General features: G+C 40.0%; 1 long non-coding RNA gene across 1 annotated transcript in view; it reads right to left on the minus strand.

Moving 5' to 3' along the window:
- Positions 1 to 27653, minus strand: part of LOC132407571 (uncharacterized) — a 111781-nt gene that overhangs the window by 43386 nt on the left and 40742 nt on the right. The window contains exons 5-7 of the long non-coding RNA XR_009516516.1: positions 19203 to 19306; positions 15055 to 15090; positions 10088 to 10128 (exon numbers count right to left, since the gene is read on the minus strand). This is a non-coding gene — a long non-coding RNA (uncharacterized LOC132407571). The remainder of the gene's footprint in view (positions 1 to 10087; positions 10129 to 15054; positions 15091 to 19202; positions 19307 to 27653) is intronic.

The raw sequence follows: 27653 nt of genomic DNA on the forward strand, positions 1-27653 counted from the left end.
TGTAAAATCAGCACCCCGAAATAACCAGCAGTGCACAATGTCTGGTTAAATGATTAAGGTTTTATATTTGACTATGGGATTAGTAGGGAAAGAAAATATAAAATAAAAAGGCACCAATAATCTCATTAGAGAGTCCAGTGCACAAATCCTTGGAGCTCACAGACTTTTCTCTTAACTGATCCTCTTTAGATCGTCGCCGGGCTCTGGTCTCCCGCCCTGAGCCCAAGGCCCAGAGGGTCTGGCAACCCACTGTCTCCTCAAGCCGTGTCTTCTCTCTTCATCCTTCTCACGCCTTCTCCCCCGAAGCCCATGCAAGCTAACAGCTTTCACACAGACAGAAAGAATAATATCTCTTCCACTGAATTCCAAAGCCCTATCAGTTATAACCCAAACATGCTACTACAGAGAAGCCACTACCTCCGCAGTTAACATTACAGTGAAGCCATTTTATTAGCCTTAGCAAGTAACATGAAAGAAGAAAACCTACAGAAGTACAGAATTGTATTTTGAAAATGGTATCTGCTGTTTATGATATTTTTCAATGTCATTGACAGTAGATATTCAAAGCAAATAAAATAATAAGATGATTATTTTAATTTGGTCTCACTACCAACCTAGAGCACAAAGTCCTGGATGAGACGGGCACTTTTATCAGGAGGCTGGTAACGAGAAAAGAATAGAACACTTTGAGGTTATAGATAACATTAAATGTAGGTAATCTGCCTCAATAATGCCATTTTAAATCTTAATAGAAAATTACCAATCTGAATTTTTAAACCTGTTTCTCTACCCACAGATGCTACCTGGCCTGCTGAGTAACTCTGGTATTCTTTGCTGTTATTTCAGATCAGCTAAATAATGTGCTTCAAGTAGAGGTTCTGAGTTCAGATATATTCAGCAGACAAACAAGAAGGTGTAGATGAAATGTCACAGTGCAGAATGATTCCTGAAGTGATCAGTAAGAATAGTATTGGCAACAACAAGTAGGTATTGGAAACTGCTGTTGTTGGGGAGGTAACAGCAAGGGAGTAAGAGGTAAGGGAATGTGGGGAGCAGAATGTCCAGGAACTGAACAAGTATTTGTGAACAAAGGGTGGGCACATGCAGAGGATGTCCTTGTATTGCATGCTGTAGATAATTAACTCTCTGAACTGCACAGAATATGGGTCGAGCTAGGATACACCCTTCTGCAAAGAAGATACACCAGGAAGACAAAGCTTTCCTGCTGATGCAAGGTTATATCCAAATTTATGTGCAGTTTTATTTCCAAGATCTGCCACCACTACAGCAAAATTCCCATGTTTGGTATATGACAAATGACTGAACAAATGATTTAAGACAAACGGATTTGTGAGGTCCTAGTTAATTGATTTTCTATGCATCTCGATCCATTTGCTATGTTGTGGTTTCTTTGTGAACCAATTTACAGTGCAGATCCAGAAATAAGTGTGTTGTCAAGGAGATCTCCTCGAGCCTGGCCTTGTCACATAAAGGCTGCCCCACCTTCCAGGAGTCTGACTGACAGATTGGTGCCCTCTTTTTTTCTGTTAGCAATTTTCTCTGATATCATAATCCATTTTTGCAGCTTTTTCAAGCAAACATTGTATTGAATGCCTGGGAACTCTGTACATGAAGGATAACTGTTGAGGTGTATTTCTTACAAGCTACAAACTCAATAGATGAAACATGTCCGAAACTGAAAGTGACTTTAAAACTGTGCAGTCCTGTTTACGAAGACACTTGCCAAATTTACAAGCATTGATGTAAATAAGTTGTGCAGTGTCTTATATTTCTTAGTGTAGTAAAACTGTTAATTCAGTATAATCAGGAATTTGCTGCTGTCAGAGAAGCAAGTTTTCTGAACTATTTGATTATCGATATCGATAGGACTTTTTTAATAGATTTTTAATAAAGCTGTAACAGAGCAAACAGGATAAGTTTCAAGTAGGCTGACCTACAAAACTAGGTGAGTTTAAAGGGAGCCACGGATCAGAAGTTCCAGTGAGTTGAACGTGCAAGTATCACTTTGTGCATATTACTGGGATTTCTAAATGATAGGATAGTGAATTATTTGAGTGGTACTTATTCTCTTAAACTGTTACCGATGTACTGATATGCATAAAAGAATACACTGCCACGTATCAATGAGGTAGCTTATGTACCTGATGGGCAGTCAATACACAATCACAATCAGAATCAGGTTTAATATCACCGGCATATGTCATGAAATTTGAAAAGTTTGCAGCAAGAGTACAATATAATATATTTTATAATAGAAAAAGAAAATTGTGGATTACAGTATGTGTGTGTATATATAAAATAGTTATTTTAAGTAAGTTGCAAACAATATGAAATGATACTTGGAGTTCTGTGTTCAGTTCTGGTCGCCTCACTACAGGAAGGATGTGGAAGCCATAGAAAGGGTGCAGAGGAGATTTACAAGGATGTTGCCTGGATTGGGGAGCATGCCTTATGAGAATAGGTTGAGTGAACTCGGCCTTTTCTCTTTGGAGCGACGGAGGATGAGTGGTGAACTGATAGAAGTGCATAAGATGATGAGAGCCATTGATTGTATCGATAATCAGAGGCTTTTTCCCAGAGCTGAAATTGTTGCCACAAGAGGTCACAGGTTTAAGGTGCTGGGGAGTAGGTACAGAGGAGAAGTCAGGGGTAAGTTTTTTACTCAGAGAGTGGTGAGTGCATGGATTGGGCTGCCAGCAATGGTGGTGGAGGTGGATAGAATAGGGTCTTTTAAGAGACTTTTGGATAGGTACATGGAGCTTAGAAAAATAGAGGGCTATGGATAAGCCTAGTAATTTGTAAGGTAGTAACATGTTCTGCACAACTTTGTCGGCTGTAAGGCCTATATTGTGCTGTAGATTTTTTAAAAAAAATTAAAATGAGGTGAGGAAGTATTCATGGATTCAATGTCCATTCAGAAATTGGATGGCAGAAGGGAAGAAACTGTTCCTGAAAAATTCATCAAGCATCCAACAGCAAAGCAGTCATCAAAACATGGAGACGCAGTTCTTTTAGAAATATTTGCATGTGAGATATAAAAGTTGTTTTACAATGCCCTTCAATAGACATTTGACCAATCAACTGGATTTGCAGTTTTGAACATTTATTCTTTTAAGTATTCAGTTAATCTACTGCATTTAGTGAAGTATATTTAGGATCAAATCCCATGGAGCATCTCCATTTTGTTGATTTGAGTGACCCAAGATTTTAGTTGCCAGTCACTCCAATTTCCTATCCCACTCACTGTTTTCTGCACTGTTACAGTGAGGCCCAATGCACAACTGAGGAACAACAGCTTATCTTCCAAACAGGAACACTGCGACAGTCTGGACTGAATATCATCTTTTCCAAATATACATAGGTGACTTGCTGCTTCTTCCTGTTAGTATCAGAACAGTGTTGTAATTGAACACTTAGCTTTATTCATTAACTCAGCCTAGCCTTCTGGGTATCTCCTCACAGCCTTGTTGCTATCAACACTTAATGCAAACCATGAAATATAATCAGCCCTTGCTTGCCACAATTGGGTCTCACCATATCAGAGATATTTCTTTTGTTCAATCTATTCTTCCCCAACTTTTTCTGTAACTGAAAATAAATTACTTTCTCTCTTTTCCAGTTCTGACAACTTTAAATCTGTTTCTCTTTCCATTGATGGTGCCTGACTTACTGAGTTTCCAGCAATGTCTGGGGTTATAACTATTGAGAGATTCAATGACTCAAAGCACACTTATTACTGAAATGTGTATGCAGTATACAACCCTGAAATTCGTCTTCCCCATGGACAAGCAGGAAACAAAGAAAACAATGGAACTTGTTCAAAGAGAAACATAAAACCTCCCATCCACCACAATGCACAAAAAAATAAGAAAATGGCAAAAAGAGCAAATAAAAACAGAATATAAAGCACAAAATCGAACAAGCCCAGGAGAATCAGTTCAGCATAGTTCAGTTCAATGTAGCACTGTGTCATTTGTTATCAACATGCCGCCCCGATCAAAATAGCAACAAAAAAGGAGTAGCCAGAAACACAACATTACTTGAACTACAGAGTGCATATGGTCGTATCTACATACTTAGCAAGGTCATAAAATAGGGTGCTTTCTGCCTCCCAGTGAACTAATTAATCAAGCACCTCTGACTGTGTTATTCTCTCCACTGATAAGCTGTATAACTCCAAGTATAAAGAATAGGCCAAACAACACACACAAAATGCTGGTGGAACACAGCAGGCCAGGCAGCATCTATTAAGGAGAAGCACCGTCAACGTTTCGGGCTAAGACCCTTTGTCAGGACTAAGTATAAAGAATAGGCCACTGGGTTCCTTGCCTGCTTCGCCACCGATCCAGATCATGGTCAATTCTCTACCTTAGTGACATTTCCTGCCATATCCCTTTATTTCTTCAAAATCCAGAGATCTATATTCAACAGAAGAAAACATTAAACTGGATGTATTATTTGAATCACCCTGCAAAGCAAATTCAGCTATGGAAAATTCACTTGTTGGTCAATTGATTTTGCATAGTCAAACCCATAGTCATCTGTCTGAATTGGGAGATCTGCCCCTCAGATTGGTCAAGCAACAATCTGATATTGTTACCATCCATGGAAGCATATATTCTAGGCAATGTAGTCAACCTCTCCATCACATCCCTGGGTATATATGTTCTACCCACTGTGGATTACAGGAAAGAGGAAGCAGTCCTTGAAGTCCTCAACATTCACTTCAGACCACATTAACTGCTGTGCATTTAATATTTCAATAATATTTGAGTAATCATGTATGTTTATTCATTGATTAAGCATTCTTACTTGTGTAAATAATTAATTATGAGTTACATTAAAAAATACGTTCATTGTATATGCCATTACTCATTCATGTATTACCAGCGCACCTTACTTAAAGATGAAGTACATATATTCTCCGAAGCCATCTTCATTTGAATTAATTTAATGTTCTGTCGTTGGAAAACATAGCATTAGTGATGAGGTGTTTTTTAAAATGAATCCAAGACAGCTACTGACCTGTTGAAGTGAGCAAGATGTTTGAATTAAAAGAAACATTGTAAGAGGAATGGTGAAGCAGCCCAGCATGTGGAGAGATGGTCTTCAGAAGGGAAGACACAATCGAGGATTTGTCTAAAACAACAAGGCCGTAAATGAAGAATTCAGGGATCATAAAGTGTGAGTACGGGGGGATAATAATCATTAATAAAAGCAGAAATAGCGAGCTACATCAGGAAGATTGATGAGTTTGATTACACAACGGATAATTGGCTCATGTACTGAACTAGTGGAACAGTATTTTGAAGCAAATGAGATAGCCAGTGAGAAGCGAGTGCCAATTTTAATAAGTGCATCAGGTTTAAAGGCATACAGTTTGCTTTGAAGTTTGACTGCTTCAACCAAACCAGGAGAAGTAGCCTTTGCTGACTTTGTCAAGTGATGCAGGAACGTTTGGAACCAAAGCCATTACTGATTGCAGAATGCTTTAGATTTCATACACAAACTAAAAGAGAAGGGTGTCCATTTCAGCATATGTGGCTGAAATGAAGAGATTGTCTGAACATTGTCAGTTCAGTGCTGGACTAATGAGACACTAAGAGATTGTTTAGTTTGTGGAATTTTAAAAGAAAGCATTCAAAGATCTCTCCTAACTGAAGCACAACTCCCATTCAAAAGAGCAACTGATATTGTTATTGCAATGGGAATCACAGACAGAGATGCAATTGAGTTGCAGTCAGAATGAAAATTATCATGAACAGAATTTCATCTAAACAGAATCTAGACTGGCCAAACAAATTGTGTTACTGTGGCAGGGGCTCATACACACCAAATAAATGTAGATTAAAAGGCAAAACTTGCAGGAAATGTAACAAAGTAGGACACATGCAAAGAACATGTCGGTCAGCCAAAAATAAATGTTCCGCTCAGGGAAAAGTAAAAGTTAATAGCAGTTTCGAAAAGAGCATTAATCTGCATGCTGTTGATGAAAAATCTGATAAAGATGAGAGAGACATAGGGTTGTGTAGCCTTGAGATTTACAGTGTTAAACACAGCAATAGATAAGCAATATGGCTAACACCAGAAGAGTAAATTAATTAAAATGGAATTAGACTGGTTTGGTTGTTTCAGTCATTCCACAAAATGCGTAAAAACAGAAGGATCGGCATTGTGGAGGCGTAATTGGCTGAAACACCTGCAACTTGGAGATACACCTACCAAATGCATGTCACCTATATTCCCTGCAGTGGAGCCAACTGAAAGTGAATGAAGAAATGTACTGGATGGTGCCACAACTGCCTCCATGCTGATCACCATGAACCATTGTCGAACAGAGGAAAAAGAGGTGCTGGTGCCAACCTCGGTGCCTCTCCTTAGAAGACATATTGAACCAAGGAAGGACCATGGTAGTCTGACTACAACTGTTTTCATGGGGATCGTATCTGAGAAAGTGTCTGATATATCAATCAGACAGTTACTTGTGAAATGCAGCTTTATTTTAAGCAGCAAAAGAGTTCAAGTAGCTTCCGAGAAGTTGCAAGTATTTGGTTTTGTGAGTATAAAGAGCCAGACTCTAGTGTGTGTGCATTAATGTTATTGCATGAATTTTAAGTGGGAGACAGGAAGCTGCTTGTAAAAGTAGATGCAAAGAACAAAGCTCAGTTGGATGAATGGAAGGTGAAAAAGAAATAAGTCAGTGAAGATACAAAAATAGAGTATATGTTGCCTATGAAAACTTTGACAAGGTCCAATGCATGAAGCTGCTAAATAAGAGTCAATGCTGTGCCCATCTACATAATTCTTAGTTTTTGTTCTTGTCACAGTTTCTTAATTTCTTCCATACACTTCCACTCACTGAACCAGTGGCCAATTAACATACCAACCTACCTGTCTTGGGGAGATGGATGGAAAACCACACATTCACTGGAACAGTCCATAACATCCTCAAGCAGCATCAGAGGTCACGATTGAGCCTGGACCTCTGGCGCAGTGAGGCGGTGGCTCCTCTAACAGCACTACTACGCAAACTACTCACATCGCAGAGTTTTGAAAGAAGTGGGCTTAGAGGTAAAAAAAAAATGCTTTGGCATTCATAATCCAAAATGTTATAGATGCAGTGAACTTTGGATTGGATTGATGGATCGTAAATATGAGCTCACTATTTTAGTGAGAAACAAAACAGAGACTTACAAATCTGATTGATGTCAGTGGTAGAGAAAGCAATCAGACCTGATAACGAAAAAAACATAATGAAAACATTTTAAAAAGACTAACAAGATTGAACATGTTCAACATGGATGTGAGAACTTTTTTTGACTAATCTACTGGAATTCTTTAAGGATGATTAAAATAACTAATGAGGGAAACAGTAGATGTGATTTATTTAGATTTTCTGAAAGCTGCATTTAGGTCCCACAAGGAGGTTGTTAAAGGAGGTTTAACATAGAATTGATGACAATATACTGATATAGATTGATGATTGGTTATTGGATAGAAAGCAAAATATGGGCATAAATGACCATCTCATGTTGTCAGGTTATGACGATTGGCATTCTGTAGGGATCTGCATATGGGCCCAAAGTGTTCATAATTAGAATCATTGACTTACATGGCCTGTAATTTCAAGTCAAGTCACTTTTTTATTGTCATTTCGACCATAACTGCTGGTACAGTACTCAGTAAAAATGAGACAATGTTTTTCAAGACCATGGTGTTACATGAAACAGTACAAAAACTAGACTGAACTACATAAAAAAACAACACAGAAAAAAACTACGTTAGACTATGGACCTACCCAGGACTGCATAAAGTGCACAAAACAGTGCAGGTATTTCAATAAATAATAAGCAAGACAATAGGGCAGTCAGGTGTCAGTCCAGGTTTTGGGTATTGAGGAGTCAGATAGCTTGGGGGAAGAAACTGTTACATAGTCTGGTCGTGAGAGCCCAAATGCTTCAGTGCCTTTTCCCAGATGGCAGGACAAAGAAGAGTTTGTATGAAGGGTGCGTGGGGTCCTTCATAATGCTGTTTGCTTTGCAAATGCAGCGTGTAGTGTAAATGTCCATAATGGCGGGAAGAGAGACCCCCGATGATCTTCTCAGCTGACCTCACTATCCGCTGCAGGGTCTTGCGATACAAGATTTGTATTGTTTTGTGGTAGGAGTAGAGTGGAAAAACATCAAATCTCTATAAATTACAAATATAAATATCAGAAAATAAAGATATATTGAGGTGGTATCCATGGATTTATGAACCATTCAGAAATCTGATGGCAGAGGTCAAGAAGCTGTTCTTGAATTTTTGACTGTGGATCTTGAGGCTCCCGTATTTCCTCCCCAAGGGTAATAATGGAAAGAAGTCATGCTCCTGATTATGAGAGTCCTTAGTGCTGGATGCCAACTTCTTGAGACACTGCTTCTTGGTTTTGACTGTGGGGAGGGTACTACCTTTGCTGGAGCTGCGTACAACCCCCTGTAGCCTTCTGTCATACTGTGCATTAGTGCCTCCATATCTCTGTGATGCAACCACTCAGAATGCTCTCCACTGTACATCTACAGAACATTTTAAGAGCCTTTAGTGACATATAGATTCTCTTCAAACCACTAATGAAATAGAGCTGCCAGATGTAGCTTCTTCATGATTAAATTACATCAAGGTGTTGGGCTCAGCATGGATCTCCCAAAATGTTAATTCCCAGGAAACTTCTGCTGCTTGTTCTGTCCACTGATGACCTCTCAATAAGAATTGGTGTGTATATCCCAACTACTCTTTCTGGAATTCCCCAATCAATTCCTTGTCTTGCTGACAGTGAGCATGAGTTTGTTGTTGCAACACCACTCAATCTGCCAATCTATCTCAGCCATGGACACCTCCCTGTCACCATCTGAGATTCTACTAACATCAGTGAATTTACAGGTGGTGCTTGAGTTGTACTCAGCCACACAATCATGAGTGTAGAGCGAGTAGAGCCATGAGCTAACCATGCATCCCTGATCTCAGTATTGGCAGAGAGGATTGGATGTCAGATTTCCAAATTTGGGGATAATAGTAAACAAGGTGAGACTTTGCATATGAAGAACTATGTTAAATGACTTCAAATGGATATGAACAATATCAGTGAGCGTATGAGAATATAACAACTAAAACATAACGTGGAAAAATCTCTACTCACTTTGTGTACAACACAGAATATTAGTGTGTATTAAGAGAAAAATGACGAGAATTTCCTCTTCTAATTAGCTATTTTACTGTCTACCACTTTTCAAAACAAATTAAGATGAAGGAGTTTCAGGGTGCTTGTGACAAACAGTAACTCTGCCTTTTATTGCCATCCTTCATTGTCTTTTAAAATAGAAGTAGCTTCACTAGATGGCATCTCTCTGCTTTAAATATTTCTAGTTTTGCCCCCAAAATGCCTTTTCTGCACTCCTCACTGAACTATTTTTGATCCTTGGCTTGGTAATAATGGAAGAGTGAAGTTTATACCAATCCAAGATGTTACATGATACTGTGCACATTTTAGCTGTTGTTGATGGTTCATAGTGCCTCTTGGATGACTGACTTAGAATTGTCAGATCTATTCCAAGTTGCTGCCATTTAGCACATTTGTAGTGCCACACAGCACGATTGTGGTTGGTTGCCCTTGATGTAAAGATAGGATTTTGCCTCCACGAAGATGGTGCAGGGATCTCTTCTACCAGTTTTGTCAGGTGCAGATGGATCTGCTGCAGGTGGGATGGGGGTGGATTGATGGAATCAAACAGGGTTTACTCCTTGTTGGCTCACTGGCAACCTCACTGGCACTGGATCCATTCTGACACCCACATCCTCCATGTTACTACTATCTTAATCTACGGTGCTGGCACTAAGTTACTCTCAGTGATTCACCTTTCAATCATCCACCCAAAGTACAGGCTTTGGGTCTTGCTACTTTCAGTTCTTGAGCATTGTGGAGAACTAATTCATCAGCTGAAGAAAGGCAGGAGGTGGGAATCAGAAGTAGGTTTCTTTATCCATCTTTGTCCTGATTTCATTAGACTTAATGTTATGGCTTGTAACTTACCTTATTTAGCAGCTTCATGTGTGGCATCTTGTCAAAAGCCTCTGAAAACCCAAGTAAACAACATCAATTGACTCTCTTTTTGACTATCCTGCCTATTACTTCCTCAAAGAATTCGAACAGATTTGTCAAAAAGATTTGCTCTCAAAGAAATCATGCTGACATTAGCCTATTTTATTATGTCCCTCAAGTACCCTGAAACCTAATCTGTAATAATGTTCTGTAACGTCATGTCACTCACTGAAGTCAGACTAGTTGGCCTTTAACTTGCTGCTATTTGCCTTCATCCCTTCTTAAAGACTGGAGTGATGTTTGCAATTTCTCAGCCCTCTGGAACCATTCCAGTATGTAGTGATTATCGAAAGATCACTCCTAATACCTCCACAGTTTCTTCAGCTACTCCTTTCAGAACCCGGGGGTGTAGTCTATCTGGTCCAGGTGATGTCCACTTTCAGGCTTTTCAACTTTCCAAGTACTTTCCCCTTAGTAATAGTGACTGCACTCATGTCTGCTGCCTGACACTTCTGAATTTATGACGTACTGTTGGTTTCTTCCACAATGAGGACTGACACAATATACTTATTCAGTTCATTTGTCATTTCATTGTTTCCCATTACTTCTTCTCCGGCATCATTTTCCAGCGGTCTGAAGTCCACTCAGGCCTCTCTTTTACTCTTTACACCCTCTTTTGTATCAATGACAAGCTTACCTTAATTTCTCATCTTTTCTCTCCTTATTGCTTTTTTAGTTGCCTTCTGTTTTAAAAGCTTTCGAATCTTCTAGTCCCCCAATATTTTTGCTGCATTGTATGCCCTCTCTTGTGTTTTTATACTATCCTTGTCTTCCCTTATCAGCCACAGTTGTCCCATTTCTTATTCAGAATACTTTTTTTGGGATCAGCTGATCCTTTGTCTTCCAAATTACTGCCAGAAACTCCACCATTGCTGTCATTCCTGCTAGTGTCCCCTTCCAATCAACTTTGACCAGCTCCCCTCTTTATTCAACCAGAATATTGATACATCTGATTTTGATTTCTCCCTCTCAAAATGCAGTGTGAATTCTATAATTTTATGATAATTGCTTCTTAAGTCTTCCTTTACCTTAATTTCCATAATCAAATACGGTTCATTACGCAACACCTGATCCAGAATTGTCCTTTCACTAGTGGGCTCAACCACAACCTGTTCTAAAAAAGCACCTCATAGCATTCTACAAACTCCTTCCCCAGCACCAGCCTGAGTTGTACATGACCACAGAAACATTATCCTTTTTACATGCCTTTTCTTCCTCTCATTGTAATGTGAACCCCATATCTTGGCTGTATATAACTCCCATCAGGGCATCTTTTTTGCCCCTTGAATTTTCTCAACTGCACCCGCAAGTATTTCATACCTTTTGATTGTATGTCACTTCTCTCTAAGTATTTTATTTTATTACCAACAAAGCCGCCCTAGCCCCTCTGTCCTCTTGCCTGCACTTTCGATCTGATCTGTATCTGTGGATGTTAAGTTCCCGGCTGTGATCTTTCAACCACACCTCTGAGGCCCACAACATCAACCCTGCTTCTGCTTATGACAAAATATTTGACACTCAAAGCTGGAATTCATCAAAAAAATTAAGTGTGTTAGTATGTAATTATCATAATATGATAGAATTCACACTGCACTTTGAGAGAGAGAAATCATTTACAAGGACAGCTGTGTAAAAAGGGCCCGGAGGATCACTGGGGACCCAAGTCACCCCAACCACAATCTGTTCCAGCTGCTACCATCCAGGAAGTGGTAGTGCAGCAGAAAAGCCAGGAATAACAGGCTCCAGGACAGCTTCTTCCACCAGGACATCAGACTGATGAACTCATGCTGATCTGAGTGTACTCTATATTACACTGACTGTCCTATTTATTATAAATTATTATAAATTACTATGAATGCACATTTAGATGGAGACATAACACAAAGATGTTTACTTCTCATGTGTGTGAAGGATGTAATAAATGAAGTCAATTTAATTCAATTCAATGTGAGTGTGCATTGTGTATATCCATGCAGGTGTTTGTGTATGTGCATACTGTATGTGTGTGTTCATGCCCATGCGTTCATGTTTACTTGTGTACACATCTGCCTGTACAGTTTTCATGCAAACACTAAGGAATTTATTCGACCCAAAGGACCTGAGAGGAGTCCACTGATTGCAATCCCAGTATATGCAGATACATCGGAACCATTACATTTTCAGCTGAAAAAACTGTAGTGCCCTACAAAGAAGTCCCTTCCAGCCTATTTATCTCCTAATTTACATACTGGCAAGCTAAATATAAACACTTACATTTTGGACAAGCTGCTTTAACTGACAATCAATGACACAAACTGTTGGTACAGTCCCAAGATAAAATTGTGTTTATACAGAAAAGATAAATCACACAACATTTTGACAATGGAATAGGCGTGGGCCAATTTAACTAGTTTCTTTTACCGAGTGGAATAATATAAAATATTGTGACAGCTACTCCTAGACTGCATTCAGGAAGATGCTCCCTCTGGTCTACGGGATGCAAGGAAGATGATGGCATATCACAGTGGCAGTGAAGGCGGAAGTAGGCTACTGCAGCAAGGATCATGTGATGGCTGCCCATGCATCAGACTCCCCACATTAAACATAGTCACTCACAGGCGCTCTCCATGAAGGGAGTCCACTCTAACATCCTGATCCCACATTAGCCTCTACAGCCACCCCAGGACCCATCAATAGATAACTTCCTAGAAGATCATACTCGGTTCGAGTGGTCACACTACTACAATGTAAAAAGACTTGACCGCTGACATCCAGTCTGTCATTCAGTCTCCTGAAAGCACATGGAGAATTATGACACCTCAAAAGCAGCAGATATTATGAGTAGGTTGGTGTGCATTGTCCCATAGTTTCAGGGTCATATCTACATTCTATTTGTCATTATCTTTCATTTGTGAAGATGTACATCTTACTGAAGCGGTACCTGTCCATAAGACCATCAGACGCAGGAACAGCATTTGGCTATTCAGCCTATCAAGCTCTCCCCATTCCTTCATGGCTGACTATAATCCCAATCAACTCCATTTTCCTGCCTTCTCCCTGTAAGCTTTGATGGTTTACCAATCAAGAATCTATCAATCTCTGGATGAAGACAGCGCCAGCAAACAACGTGACCAAGAGCAACATCCTCCAAAAGGTTCATGAAACTATTTCTTAGAACCATAGAACATTACAGCACACAAAACGGGCCCTTTGGTCCTTGTTGGCTGTGCCAAACCATTTTTCAGTCTCGTCCCACTGGCCTGCAGCTGGACCATATCCCTCCATATCCTTCTCATCCATGTACCTGTCCAAGTTTTTCTTAAATGTTAAAAGTGAGCCCGCTTTTACCACTTCATCTGGCAGCTCATTCCACACACCCACCACTCTGTGTGAAGAAGCCCCCCCCCCCCCCCCATGTTCCCTTTAAACTTTTCCCCCTTCACTCTTAACCAATGTCCTCTGGTTTTCTTTTCCCTTAGCCTCAGTGGAAAAAGCCTGCTTGCATTCACTCTAACTATACCCATCATAATTTTATATCAAATCTCTCCTCATTCTTCTTTTACATCTTCTTTTATTTCAAATATGATTCTATTATTGTTGGAGTCTGTAATCTACATTTTGGTGATATTTTGGGGCCATTTGAGTAATCTGCCACTTTGCTGTCTCTGAGAGGGTTCTGTGAGGTTTTGAGCAAAGGTGTGTGGCCAAGAAGCCTGGAGATGATCAACTCCATTTCTTGCCAATCTTGTGCATGAAAACATAGAAGAAACCTGAAATCATCAAGGTGAGCAGGTGTTTGGTGCCATTTATCAACCTCTTTCTCACTGTTGCTGGACGAGGGTGTCTGAATGTCTCTCTCTCCTTCCAGCTTGCTGCTCCCAGCGTAAGGTCCATGCATTTGAATGGTCTCTCTCTTTCTCAATGCTGCTGGAGAATGGTGCCAAGACCTGGGTCTTTGACTAGGTTCAATTTATGTGGTTTCTGGTCATTCCTTTTCTTGTTGTTTTGGCTGATTGTGTGTTGATGCGTGGCCTAGTGGATAAGGCATCGGTCTAGTGATCTGAAGGTCACTGGTTCAAGCCTTGGCTGAGGCAGTGTGTTGTGTCCTTGAGCAAGGCACATAGCAACACATTGCTCTGCGACAACACCGGTGCCAAGCTGCTTGGGTCCTAGTGCCCTTCCTTTGGACAACATCAGTGGCATGGAGAGAAGAAGGCTTGCAGCATGGGCAACTGCCGGTCTCCCACACAACCCTGCCCAGGCCTGCGCCCTGGAAACCTTCCAAGGTGCAAATCCATGGTCTCATGAGACTAACATGAGACTTTGATCAGAGCAGCCTACAAGAAATGAACAACACAGTGCTAGATTGCCCTGGACTGAGCTGAACTGAATACGTCTGGAATAATGCAATTTTCTGTTTCATATTTTTGCAGTTTACATGATTTAATTTCTCTTGCGCATTGGGTGGGTTTGCTGTTTTTCTTTGAATGGGTTCCATGGTTTTCTTTGTATCATGGCCACCTGTGGGTAGAAAGATCTCAAGGTTGTATATTTTATACATATCTTGTGAAACCCCCTTTTGCAGGGTGTCTCTGGAAATGCAGCTCGTTAATAGCCGCTGGACTCCGTGGCAAGAAACCCACCTTTCTCAGGCTTTGTACATCTAGGGTTCTGCCAAATCCCTGAGGTTGGGATGTCCTGCCCACCCAAACCCTAGTTTGTGTGAATGTTGTGTGATTTACTGTCCCCAGCAATCACCTGTCGGCAAGAAATGCCAGATCGTACACTGCATACAATTATAAAGAAGTATATTTAAGAATGTTAACTTAAGCAAACAATTACAGGAAAGAAAGTAAAAAAAAAACAAAAGTGGTCCATTATTCTTAAACAGTCAAATGTGCATTGAAGTTACAGCTCACCTTGAACTTGTCTGTCACTCATTTTGGATCCTTGATCTGCATGAAAGCACACACCAACTTCAAATGTTGCTCAAAATCCATCTTAAACAAACAGATCTCCCATGGGAGTATTTTTCCTTCCTCCTTGAAGCCATTCACTTGAAGCACAAAGCACCCTATGCAACAGGTTGGCATCCTCAGCCACCTTCCCTCCTGTCTTTTCTGCACTCTGGTCAACAAAAAAAACCTGCCCACACCAGTGTTCTCCAGAACCTTCTCCCAATTCCACCATCCTGATTAGCTGACACCATATTCCTAAGGTGAACAACAAAGCCTCTTATCTCAACTCAAACCTGAACAGAGGGAAAGCAGAACAGACTGCTCTTACAGAACTGTTACAATGAAATACCTGTAGCAAAATCTTAACCAATGCAATACATTTGATGATAAAGTTTATTTGAACTATACCCAATGATTTGTCCGCCATAGGTGTCTGTGGCAAAGAATTCCGCAGACGTGCCATCCTGTGGCTAAGGAAGTTCCTTCTCACATCTGTTCTAAAGGGCTACATGTCTATTCTGAGGCTATGCCCTCTGGTCCTAGATTCCCCCACAACAGGAAACATCCCCTCCACATTCACTCCATCTAGGTCTATCTTCAGGGGAGGTCTTGAATCTCGTTGATCTGCTTTTTGAAATTACTGATCCATTGACTGGAAAAGAACAAATCAGTTAGTCCCATATCCCAGTGACTGGAGCTTAATCTGCCCCTCTCTCCCACCCATCTCCACAACTATGTGATTCCTTGAACCTGACAAAAAAAAACAAAGTAAACCATTGGTCCAACAAGGGAAACATTAGCCTGGAACATGTTCTTCTAACCCTCTCAAATAATCCAGACTGGTCCAAAAGGTCAAGTTGACAATGTTGTCTTTCATGCTGTTAACTTCTCACCCGCAAGCAAGAATGAGTACAACTCCCTCTTGAAGACTCATAGAAAATAGGCAGATACCATATCAAGCAGAGCGGAATAAAAATGGCCAACAATTTCCTGACATTGACAATTGACCCCGCGAATGATGCTCAATATACATGTACACAAGAAAGACTGCAGATTCTGAAAGTCCAAAGCAATCCACACAAAATGCTGGAGAAATTCAGCAGGCCAGGCAGCATTTAAGGAAATGAATGAACAGTCGACGTTTCTGGCTGAGACCCTTCTTCAGGACTGAGAAGGAAGAGGGTAGACACCAGAGTTAAATAGTGAGGGGAAGGGAAGGAGGCTATCTGGAAGGTGATAGGTGAAGCCAGGTGGGTAGGAAAGGAGATTGGATCATAGGAGAAAGGGAAGGAGGAGGTGATCCAGGGCAAAGAGATAGGCAGGTGAGAAGAGGCAAAAGATCAGAATGGAGAACAGAGGAAGAGGATGGAGAGTATTTTATTTATCAAAAGGAGAAAATGATACTCATACCATCAGGTTGAAGGCTACCCAGATGGAATTTAAGGTGTTGGTCCTCCACCCTGAGGGTGGGCATATCTTGGCACAAGAGGAGGCCATAGACTGACATGTTGCAACGAGAATGGGAATTGGAATTAAAATGGATGGACACTGGGAAGTTCTACTTGTGGCAGATAGAGCAGAGGATGGAGCAACATGCATGTCAAAAAGTGGTGGGGGAATGAATCGAAGATATGCCACTCAATCAACTTGCTAAACAACTGCTCATCAATTCGCAAATTCGATGAGCCTTTTCACTGAGTGGAGCTGTATTACCCATTGAGACTTTGCTTAAAAAATAGGTGGCTGATTAAAGGCAAGATTTTCTTGAGTAAGAATGTATTGCTTTACCAGTGTGTTTGACCTAAATTACTGCAGTTAGAAAGCAAACACAGAAAATGCTGGAAGCGCTCAGCAAATCAAGCGGTATCAACAACAGTGGGGAGAGAAACTGAGTTGATGTTAAAGGCCTAGGATCTTCTAGTAGAATGGTTGTTTTACTTCAGTATCTTTGACCTTTTAAGCATTCCTTTTTAGGGAATGGAAGGAGACCTTTCAGCCCTTCATATGGAGGCTGGCTGCCATCAGTCTCATTCCCCTTCACTCTGTAACTTTTCAGCTGTGTCACCTCTTGGGCCCATCAAATTCCCTTTGATTATTTTTTACCACCACAAGGAATAACCTAAGCAGCCAATTTGCCTATTAGCACATCCTTAAGATGTGAGAGCAGGGGTTCCCAACATGAAATCCACTGACCCCTCAGTTAATGATAAGGCTCCATGGCATAAAAAAGTTTGGGAACCCCTGTGTGGGAGGAAAACCAACAAAGACTCACATTGTCACTGACAGATTGAGCAAACTGCAGATGTATGTAAAGATCGACCCAGACTGTGCCTAAGGAGAGGATCAAGTCTGCATTCCAGGAGTTTTAAGCCTCCTGGCGACTTTAATTTTCTTTTCCTTATTCCCATTTGGCGTTTAATCCCTCATATGCATCTTCTCTTTTAAACAAGTGCAGTAGATTAGTGATCAAAGTGGTGAATGGGAAACGTCTCATTTGAAATAAATAACTCAATTATGCTAAATCAGCTAATAAAATTATATCACATGAAATTAAACCCCTTTGATATAACAACAGCAGTAATTTGGATATATATGGTAATTTTCATGCAATAAAAGACTCTGGAACAAAAAATATAGCTAATGCCTAATGATGTCTATCAGACTTAGTCAATTTATGATATGCTACTCAAAAAAAATACATCCATTAAACCAAGAAACTAAGTGAATAACACAAATGTAAATAACACTGATCACAATTCTGTTAATAATTCTACTGTACTTAGGCAACAAAAGTAGCATATTACCAATAGAAATAAAAGCATCATGATTCACATTAATAATTTATGAACAGGATAGAAGAATAGTGGCCTGAAGAATATCCTGTCATTAAATCAGGAAGGACAATACAATTATCATGATTATCACCATATTTAGATCAGTGCCAACTTTGGAGATTGCCTAACAGAACTGGCAACTTCAGATGACATTGTGAGCCTCTTTCAACCATGACTCTTGCTTACAGATTTTGATGTAATATCTATTAAATAGGCAAGAACAAGAACATTTTAACTAGTAACTAAGAAATTGATCCAAACATGAAGAGGAGAGAAAAAAGCGTAAAAATTCTTTAAATGTACTCTGCATGGAGATACCAAGGACTGCAGATATTGGACTGGTTTCTCGACCAAAAAAACTGCTGGAGAAACTCAGAGGTCAAGCACCATATGATGGAGGGGGGGGGGGGGGGTGGGGGGAGTATTTTTGACATTTCAAGTTGAGATCATGCATCAGTTTCAACCTGAAAAGTCAACACAGATTTTTGTTCCTTTTCATTGTGACTCACTTAGAGACTGGTGTCGTGAGTAAGGCTGGAATTCATGGTTCCCTTTCCTTTCTCTAGGGATCAGGTTCAGTCTGGACCTTTGAATTTGGGTGCTTTCTGTGCTGAATTTGAGTGTCTCTCCATGACTTTGTAAGTTTTCCCTAGTTACTCCTACTTTCACCACACCATTCTATCTGTATCCTGCCCCACATCCTAATTGTGCGCTGGTAGTTTAATTGGCTGTTGTAGGAAGTCTTCTTGCAGATTAATGGGAAAGGGAATCAAAGAGAAGTTGATGAGCTTGTTTGAGAGAGGAGGAACTGCACCATTACACACTAATAAGGCAAGGGGTGTTGGAAATAATGGGATTCACCTCATGCTTCTCCTCAATTATATAATTATAAACTGAATAGGATTATTGCAATTACTCATTTTGTCAACAATCATTGTTCCAGTAGAAGGAAAGAAAACAGATTTCAAGTCACTTGTGTTTCTCAATTCTTCAGAACTGAGCATATCAACAAAGTTATAATTTTGTTGATTCATGTTATTGAGTAGCACATCACATTTATTCCAAATAACAAAGCATTTTTTTCCTTCAATTTCATTTTTGCACCATCAGTTCCCAGAAATTATGCATCAGCATGAAGTCAAAACCAAATATTTCAGGATTAATTTCTTATAAATGATCTTTTCATCCAAATTCCACTCTCTTCTGTTTATCACTTAATGAATAGCTGATTAGTATTATAACACTGATAAATTGATATATTATTATAACATGTACCAAGGTTCAGTGAAAAACTTTGTTTTGCATGCCATCCAGATAGATCATTTCATCACAAGGTGTCTTTGAGCCTGATGGTACATACTTTCAAGACATACTTCCATCTGTCAGGACAAAGAATAGTATAATTAATATAGCATAGATGGAAGAATGTTATGTAATGGATAAATTAAGAGACAAGAATAAAATTGGATTGTAAAACAGGAAAAAGATAAACAAAAAAGTTTAAACTATCACATTTTAAAAATAGATGATAATTAAAACTGGGAAGAATGAAACAGCAAAATGGTTAATTTTCAGTGTAATTGAATTCTATTAGCAGTGAAGGAATCTCTGACAATTAATTAGACATGCATACATTTTAAGTGTATGAAAAGGAAATTAGTTATTTCAGATCAGCCCTCACCTCCTATGCTGAGTTCAGTTTATCGTTACTGCAATATCTTTGCACCATTCAACAACAGTGAGGAGAAGAGCAACCTACCGTTTACACACTGAAAATTGAGCAATGCACCTCAGACAGCAATTTTGGATAACTTTGTGTTTATTCTCCCTGGCCAATTTTCTTAGCCTGCACTTATTGTAGAATTTGTGCATACGTTGAAGTATTAAACCACCTTTATTTTAGTGCAGCAAATTATAAACCTTTGACTTTTCCTTTAGTCTGTATGTTGTTAAATGAAACAAAAAAAAGACACTACACAATGCAATTTAGAGCAACTTTAATCATCAAGGTCAGCAGTGTTTGTTAACCACTTTCAAGATACTATTGAATTACACTTAGCACTGATGCTGTGTGTGTCTTCCTGTAAATGAAGGAATTATTGTCATTGGAATAGCATTTTGTAGCATAAATAATGAAGCAAAATCCAGGAACAGATGTGTGGCAAAATAGCTGGTGGAATAATAATGGCAATAATCAATAAGTTCTCACCTATAAATTTCATTGCTATGTCAAGTCAATTTCATTTCCTGCCTGGCTACAAATTCGTTTTATGACTTTCAATATAATGTCCTTTGGCTTTGATCTTATTTTATTCATGGAAAGATGTAATGTGTCATTTAAAATTCATAGAAAGGCAATTTTTATAACCCAATTTGCTAACAAAGTTCTTGAGGCACTCAATTACTTTCTCAATGATGCTGCTTTGCCTAGAAACTTGCAATAAATACCAAAAGAGTATCCATTTTGTTACACGAATAAGGTTAATCAGAGTGCTATTGATATTATAATAATATTTCTGTAGTCACCACTACTTCTATCTCATCAGAAGTAACACAGTTATTTCAGATGGCAGGTGGAAAGTTAATACAATTCTTATGCTCGTTCGCTCTCTAGCTCCCCAGTTTGCTGAGTGAAACCTTCATAAAGCCAAAAGGGCTACAGAGCACAGTAAAGGCATATTTGATGTGCATGTTGCTGTTTTGAAATTAGAATGTCAGACCTGTGCTTGCCAATTTGTTAATTCATTATCACAATCTGCAATTATATGGTTGATTGTTTCACTTCTAAATACTGTATCTGAATTGGAATCTGCAGATCATCGCATTAGAAGCAAATAGAAATAAGCTACTCAATCCATTGAACCTAGCCTACCATTTGATCAGAGCACAGATGATTGTTTAATCTTCACATCAGACAATTGCATTGTGAGCTGCGTTCACATTTAATTCTTCTTCTTCTTGGGCTCTTAGCTTCCAGTGGAGCAGAGGTCATTGATGTCCTCTTGTTTCCATCATTCAAAGTCTATGATATGGCTGGAATTCATCAGGGTTTCTGTAACCCAGTGTATTCACTATATAGAGGACTGGCCTACACAGCTTCACCAGAACTCTGTTAGCCGACCTTACCTGGTTCCACCTCTCAGAATGGGGACATAGGGTTGGACTTTGAGAGGTGCTCACATTTAATGCTCATCTCTAATTGCCCAGAAGATGATGATGGTAAACTCTATTCTTGTGTTATTGTAATCCCAGAACCATTCATCACAAAAAAAGCACCCCCCTCCCCGGGCTCAAAAAGTCCATGCCATCAACCAGCACTTACTTTTACATTAATTTTACTTTAACTCATTTCACCCTCCTTGCATTCCACTTCTTGCTCCCCTTCTCAGATTCAACCACTCATCTGCAATTTGAAAACAATTTACAGTGGCCAAATCATCTTTCTGACTGGGCATTCTTGTAATGTGGTTGTAAACCAGAGAACCATGCAGTCATAGGGAGAACATGCAAACTCCATGCAGACAGCATCAGAAGTCAAGACTGAAACTGGGCTGCTGAAGCTTAAGGCAAAAGCTCCACTAGCTGTGACACTGTGTCACTCTGGATTTGGGAAGCTTATTAATATTTGGTGACTGTAACATCATGGGACATCTATGGATAGGACTGGAGAATATGAATACATTTCTTTTCCATATGGGTATTAGTACACTAAGTAAGCTATATAATTACAAAGTGGTTTCATGATCATTTGCCATGTAAGACAATAAAAAAAAACTGCAAATGCTGCAAATATGAAATAAAACCAGAAACTCTTCCAAACACCCAGGAAGTGGGGCAGCAGGTGTAGAAGGAGAAACAGTTTTAAGCCCTTTGTCAGAACTGGGGAAGAAAGAAAGTTATGAATGACAGTTATATTTCAATAACAGTGAAGGCAAGAGAGGGATAGGTGGATCAATGGAAAAATCTCTGAAACAATGAGATAATTTAATGATGGCTATTAAAGTACATTAAGCTCTGGGCCTCTACTCACTGGAATTCAGAAGAATGAGGGGTGACCTCACAGAAACCTATAGAATGTTGAAATGCCTCCGTAGAGTGGATTTGGAGAGGATGGTTGCGATGATGGGGGAGTCTAAGACAAGAGCACCCAGCCTCAGAATAGAAGGGTGTGCTTTTGGAAAGGTGTTGAGGAATTTCTTTCGTCAGAGAGTGGTAAATCTATGGAATTCATTGCCACAGGCAGCTGTGGAGGTTAAGCCATTGGGCATATATAAGACAAAGGTTGATAAATTCTTTATTAACCAGGGCATATAGGGATATGGGGAAAAGGCGTGAAATTGGGACTGAGCATGAAAACAGATCAGCCATGGTGAAATGGTGGAGCAGACTCTATGGGCCAAATGGCCTAATTCTATTATCTTATGGTCCTGCGGTCTTAAGTGAGTCTATAGTGCATGCCCAGCATCCATTTGGAACAAGAAAAAGTAAGGAAAGATAATCACAGGAGAAATAGGCAGTTTTGATGCAGAAAACAGAAAGAAAGAATTTGACATGTTGTACAGAAGACTGCAATGTGCTCACATGCTTGAAAAGACATTGTTCCTCAAGCTCAGATTGTGCCTTGTTTGAACAATGCAGGAGGCTACAGACACCGAGGTCAAAACGGGAGTAAGAAGATGAATTAAAGTAGCAGGCAGGCAGAAGTTCATGCTCACTCCTATGGACTGAAGGCAGGTATTCATCAAAGCAAACACTTAATCTGCTTTTAGCTTCTCCTAAAAGCACATTGTGAATACCAAATATTGTATGCTAACTTGGAAGGAGCCAGTTGTACAGATACAAGCCATTACTACTAGCAGTAGATTTAAAGTAATTTGTAAAAGGATTCAGAGGGAGATGAATGATTTTTTTTTGCCTGAGGGTTGCAGTAGTCAGGAGCTTTATTACAGTTAAGCAGTACATGGTTGTGTACTTGATGGCCCTGTGTTCAGCAGGATTGTAGACCAATGCTTGAAGCAGGGATTAAGACCAAAGAGTTTTTTTGATATTCTCACAGACAGGTATTTACAACAATAAATGTCCTCATTTCATATTGTAAATACTTTATTATTCTGCGATAGTCTTTGTCATAAAACATTCAGATAATTGAATGTTAACCACTTGGCATTTTGGATTGCATGTTTCCAGAAGTTGGATCAAACCTCTGGATTACTTTTGCAACAACCAAATCACTATCATACCACGCTGTAGCTGTAAGTTCACACCAAGGGAGAATTCTGCCAGTGGGCATGACCATAAACATACGTACCACAACATTGCACCTTGGCCCCACCATTACATATACAGTACAATGAGGAAAGGATGAACAGGAACGGCATGTGAAGAGCGGGAATGTGCATTGGCTCTCTTTACTCAGTGAGATTTCTCTGCAATTCATTCTCTAACGTGACAGAGCAGGAGCTGGAGATGGAAATTCGCACATCCTTAGAAGCAGGAAGATAACTGGAGCATCTGAAGAAAAGCTAGAGTCACAGACCACAAGAAAATTTTAGTTTTTTTTTACAAAATTGGGTATTTTATTTGCTAATGATACTGATACTGGCATTCTTTAACAAAAATGTCAATTTTATTGAATTAACTAATTCTAGTTTGACTCTGTTGTCAAGGTAGACTTGAAAAATACTCTGTATCATTAATTAGAGACCCAGGATTTCCAGTACAATGTTAAGTCAGTACCTATACAATGGTAATGCTGACTTGCTCTCTCATATCTCCAGTGATCTGGGCTGCATCCAGACCATTGGTACTGTCTGTATGGAGTCTGCACTTCCACTTCGTGAGTCTACAGCTTTCCTTCAGGTGCTTCAGTTTCCTCATGTATCAGAATCAGATTTATTAAAACTGTCATATGTCATTAAATTTGTTGTACAGTGACACCAGTACAATGCAAAATATAAAAAGTGACAATAAAATTATAGAAAGTCATAGAAACGGTGCAGAGGAGATTTACAAGGATGTTGCCTGGATTGGGGAGCATGCCTCATGAGAATAGGTTGAGTGAACTTGGCCTCTTCTCCTTGGAGCGACAGAGGATGAGAGGTGACCTGATAGAGGTGTATAAGATGATGAGAGGCAGTGATCGTGGGGGCAGTCAGAGGCTTTTTCCCAAGGCTGAAATGGTTGCCACAAGAGGAAACAAGTTTAAGGTGCTGGGGAGTATGTACAGAGGAGATGTCAGGGGTAAGTTTTCTACTCAGAGAGTGGTGAGTGCGTGGAATGGGCTGCTGGCAACGGTGGTGGAGGCAGATATGATAGGGTTTTTTTAAAAAGACTTTATCAATGGATAGGTACATGGAGCTTAGAAAAATAGAGTTATAGGTAAGCCTAGTAATTTCTGAGGTAGGGACATGTTTGGCACAACTTTGTGGGCCAAAGGGCCTGTATTGTGCTGTAGGTTTTCTATGTTTCTATGTTAAAAAATAAAATGAATAAATAGTGCAAAGTAGGAGTCACATTCATGAACCATTCAGAAATACGATGGGGAAAGAAAAGAAGCTGTCCCTAAAACATTTAAGGGCGCATCCTGTAACAAGGATTACCTTCAATAATAATGATCAGTTAGGCGCAGCGATAACCTGTATTTACTGATAAGTACCCTTATTCACTCAGTTCACAATTACAGGCATGTACAGAACGGAATACCTTTGCACACACCCATTAGGTTCCCCTGTCACTTCATGAACAGTGAAAGAATAGAAACGGTAATGCCCAGGAAAAATAAGCTACACTAGCCAGGCATTCCTCATGATGCTAACATGATTTACACATGTCCAACATGGAGTCCTCCACGTCCACAGTGGTCGGTCTTGAGAAAGATGTCTTGCCTGTGCTCACAAAATCCATCACTCTTATCCTTATCTGATCAATTTATGATGCTACAATTTCATAGGCTCGAAGTCACCTGACTGACCTGTGCCAGTTTCTCATTGGATGTGAGCCAAAGCCACAAGCAACATTGTTTTATGGCTCTCTCCTCAGCCTTTAGGTGACTTATTTTGTTCTGTCCACCTCAGACTGCTTCAAACTAGTCTAACCAGGTTATCCGAACGCTGGGCCCAGCCAACCAGGTCGCAGGCTGTTCCTTCTGCAAACCTGCCATATTACATATCTGAGTATGGTCTCAGGTTTAGCAGATCATTAGCTCCTGTACCTTCCTTCCTGATGGTGGCAATGAGAAGAGGCTATGTCCTGGATGTTGAAGCTCCACTATGATGGATGCCACCTTCTTGAGGCACCAGTGTCCTCAATGGTAGGGAAGGTTATGACCGAAGATAGCCTGGTTGAGTCTCTGTAGTATCTTTTGATCCTGCGCATTGGAGCTTTATACCTGACACTGATGCAACTAGTCAGAATGCCCTGCACTGAACATTTGGGGAAATTTGCTTGAACCTTTTGGTGACGTACCAGACCTATACCTATACCAAAGACGAACTGGTGTATTGTACTTCATTCATTATTGCATCAGCAAACTGGCCCCACGGTAGATCAGCTTAGATGTTGATCCTCAGGAACTTGAAGCTGCTCACACTTGCTACTGTTGACCCCCCAAAGTGGGTGGCCGAGGGTACTCCCAGCTTCCCTTTCCTGAAGTCCAGAATTAATTCCCTAGTTTTGCTGATGCTGATTGCATGGTTTTTGTAATACCACTCAACTAGATTAATTATATCACTCCTGTATGCCTCCTTGTTACAGAGATTCTATCAACAACAGTGGTTTCAATGTTCCCTCTAAGATGGGCGCGTGTGTTATCAGCGCACAAAGGAATTTAAACTGCACACAAATGTTGTCAGCCTCTACCTTGTTGGCATGTTAACTGTATTTCATGAGTGTACACAACCACATTTTCTTTTCTGGTTTCTGATGCGGATGGTGTTGACAATGTGGAGTTTGTGATGATTTGTCTGTAGATTCTAGAACTGGTTTATTTATATTGTTTTTATTGAAGAAACTATTGATTCACCATGTCGAACTCCAAAGAAGCAAAGGGTGTGAAGTGTTAAAGAACTGCTAGTTCATTTAAAGTGAAATGGATTAAAGAAACAATAGTGACTGTTACACTGATAGCTCATGAGTTCAAGAACAAGCAGCCATGAGAAATATTTGTGTTCAAAACAGAAACTTGTGTAACCTGCATTTATTATCATGATACAAAAGTTGCTGAAGAATTTGCAAGTGGCAACAAATGGAGTGATACAAGAAAACTTAACTTTTTGAAGCATCATTTAGCAAGAAAATCACATGTTTATGGTGTGAAAAAGTCCAGTAAGAAAATCCTTCATTACCCACTACAGGCCTGCTATGTGTGTTTTCTGAGTGCAGATGAATAAGATCATACCCAGGGGAGATCAAGGTTCTTATTGATAGTGTTTTGCGAGCTGATAAAATGAACACCTCTATGTGTAAAATTCAGTGTGTACATGTTGTTGACATTGTGCAAAAAATTGCCTAGCATAAGATTTTTGTGTACCCTAGCCTTTATAAATTAGAGGGAATATTGAGCAGTTTCATTGACAAATTCATAAATGGTGCTGTGTCTAGCCACACAGTCGTAAGCGTAGAGAGAGTAGAACAGTGGGCTCAGTCTGCATCCGAGAGGTGCAAGCTTGTGGAATCCAAGAGAAGGAGATGTTATTTCTGATATGCATTGACTGTGGTCTCTCGATGAGGAAGTTGAAGATCCAGTTGCAGAGGGATTTACTGAGGCCCTGGTTTTGAAGGTTATTGATTAGTTCTGACAGGATGATGGAGCTGAACGCAGAGCGGTAATCAATAACCAGCAGCTTGACGAACAATTCCTGTTTTGGACGTGGTCCAAGACTGAGTGTGACTGTGGTAGTAGACAAATTGCAGTAAGTCCAGGTCCTTGCTCAGGTAGGTGTTATTTCTAGACATGACCAACTTCTCAAAGTACTTCATCACAGTAGCTGTTAGGGCTACCAGAGAATAACTGTTGAGGAAGCTCACCTTGGGTACTTGTATGATTTATGCCCATCTGAAGCAGGTGGGGACCTCTGACTGCAGCACTGAGAGGTTGAAGATGTCCTTGAACGCTCCAGTCAGATGGTCAGCACAGGTTTTCAATACCCTGATAGGAGTACAATTAGAGTCATGTGCCTTGGAAGGATTCATCCTTTTGAGGGATGGTCTGACATTGGCCTTCAAGACAGAAATCACAAGATTGCCAGATGCTGTGAGGATTCACTCAGGTACATAGAGCTCACTGGGGAGTGAAGCATCACAGCCCATTATTGTATCCCAAAGATGCTCAAATTGGTAGGTTAAATGGCCACTCTAAATTGTCCCTGCTCTGCACTGAATGAATTATCTCAACCCAAAACTTTGACAGTCCATCTTCCTCCATAGATACTGCTTGATCAGATAATTCCTCAAGCTATTTGCATTTTGCGTGTGTTAAAGATTAGCCTTATTTGTCAGATGTACATTAAAATATCTAAACATGCAATGAATCATGTAATTTGCATCAACAGCCAGCACAGTCCACAGATGTACAGGGGACTGCCTACAATTATTGCCATGCTTCAGGCCCCAACATAACGTGTTCACAACTTTCCAACAGTGTGGGAGGAAACCAGAGCACCTGGAGGAAACCCATGCAGTTATGGAGAAAATGTTCAAAGCCCAGACAGCAGCAGGAATTGAACTCTA

This window comes from Hypanus sabinus, chromosome 18 (assembly GCF_030144855.1).
Source record: "Hypanus sabinus isolate sHypSab1 chromosome 18, sHypSab1.hap1, whole genome shotgun sequence".
Lineage (NCBI taxonomy): Eukaryota > Metazoa > Chordata > Chondrichthyes > Myliobatiformes > Dasyatidae > Hypanus > Hypanus sabinus.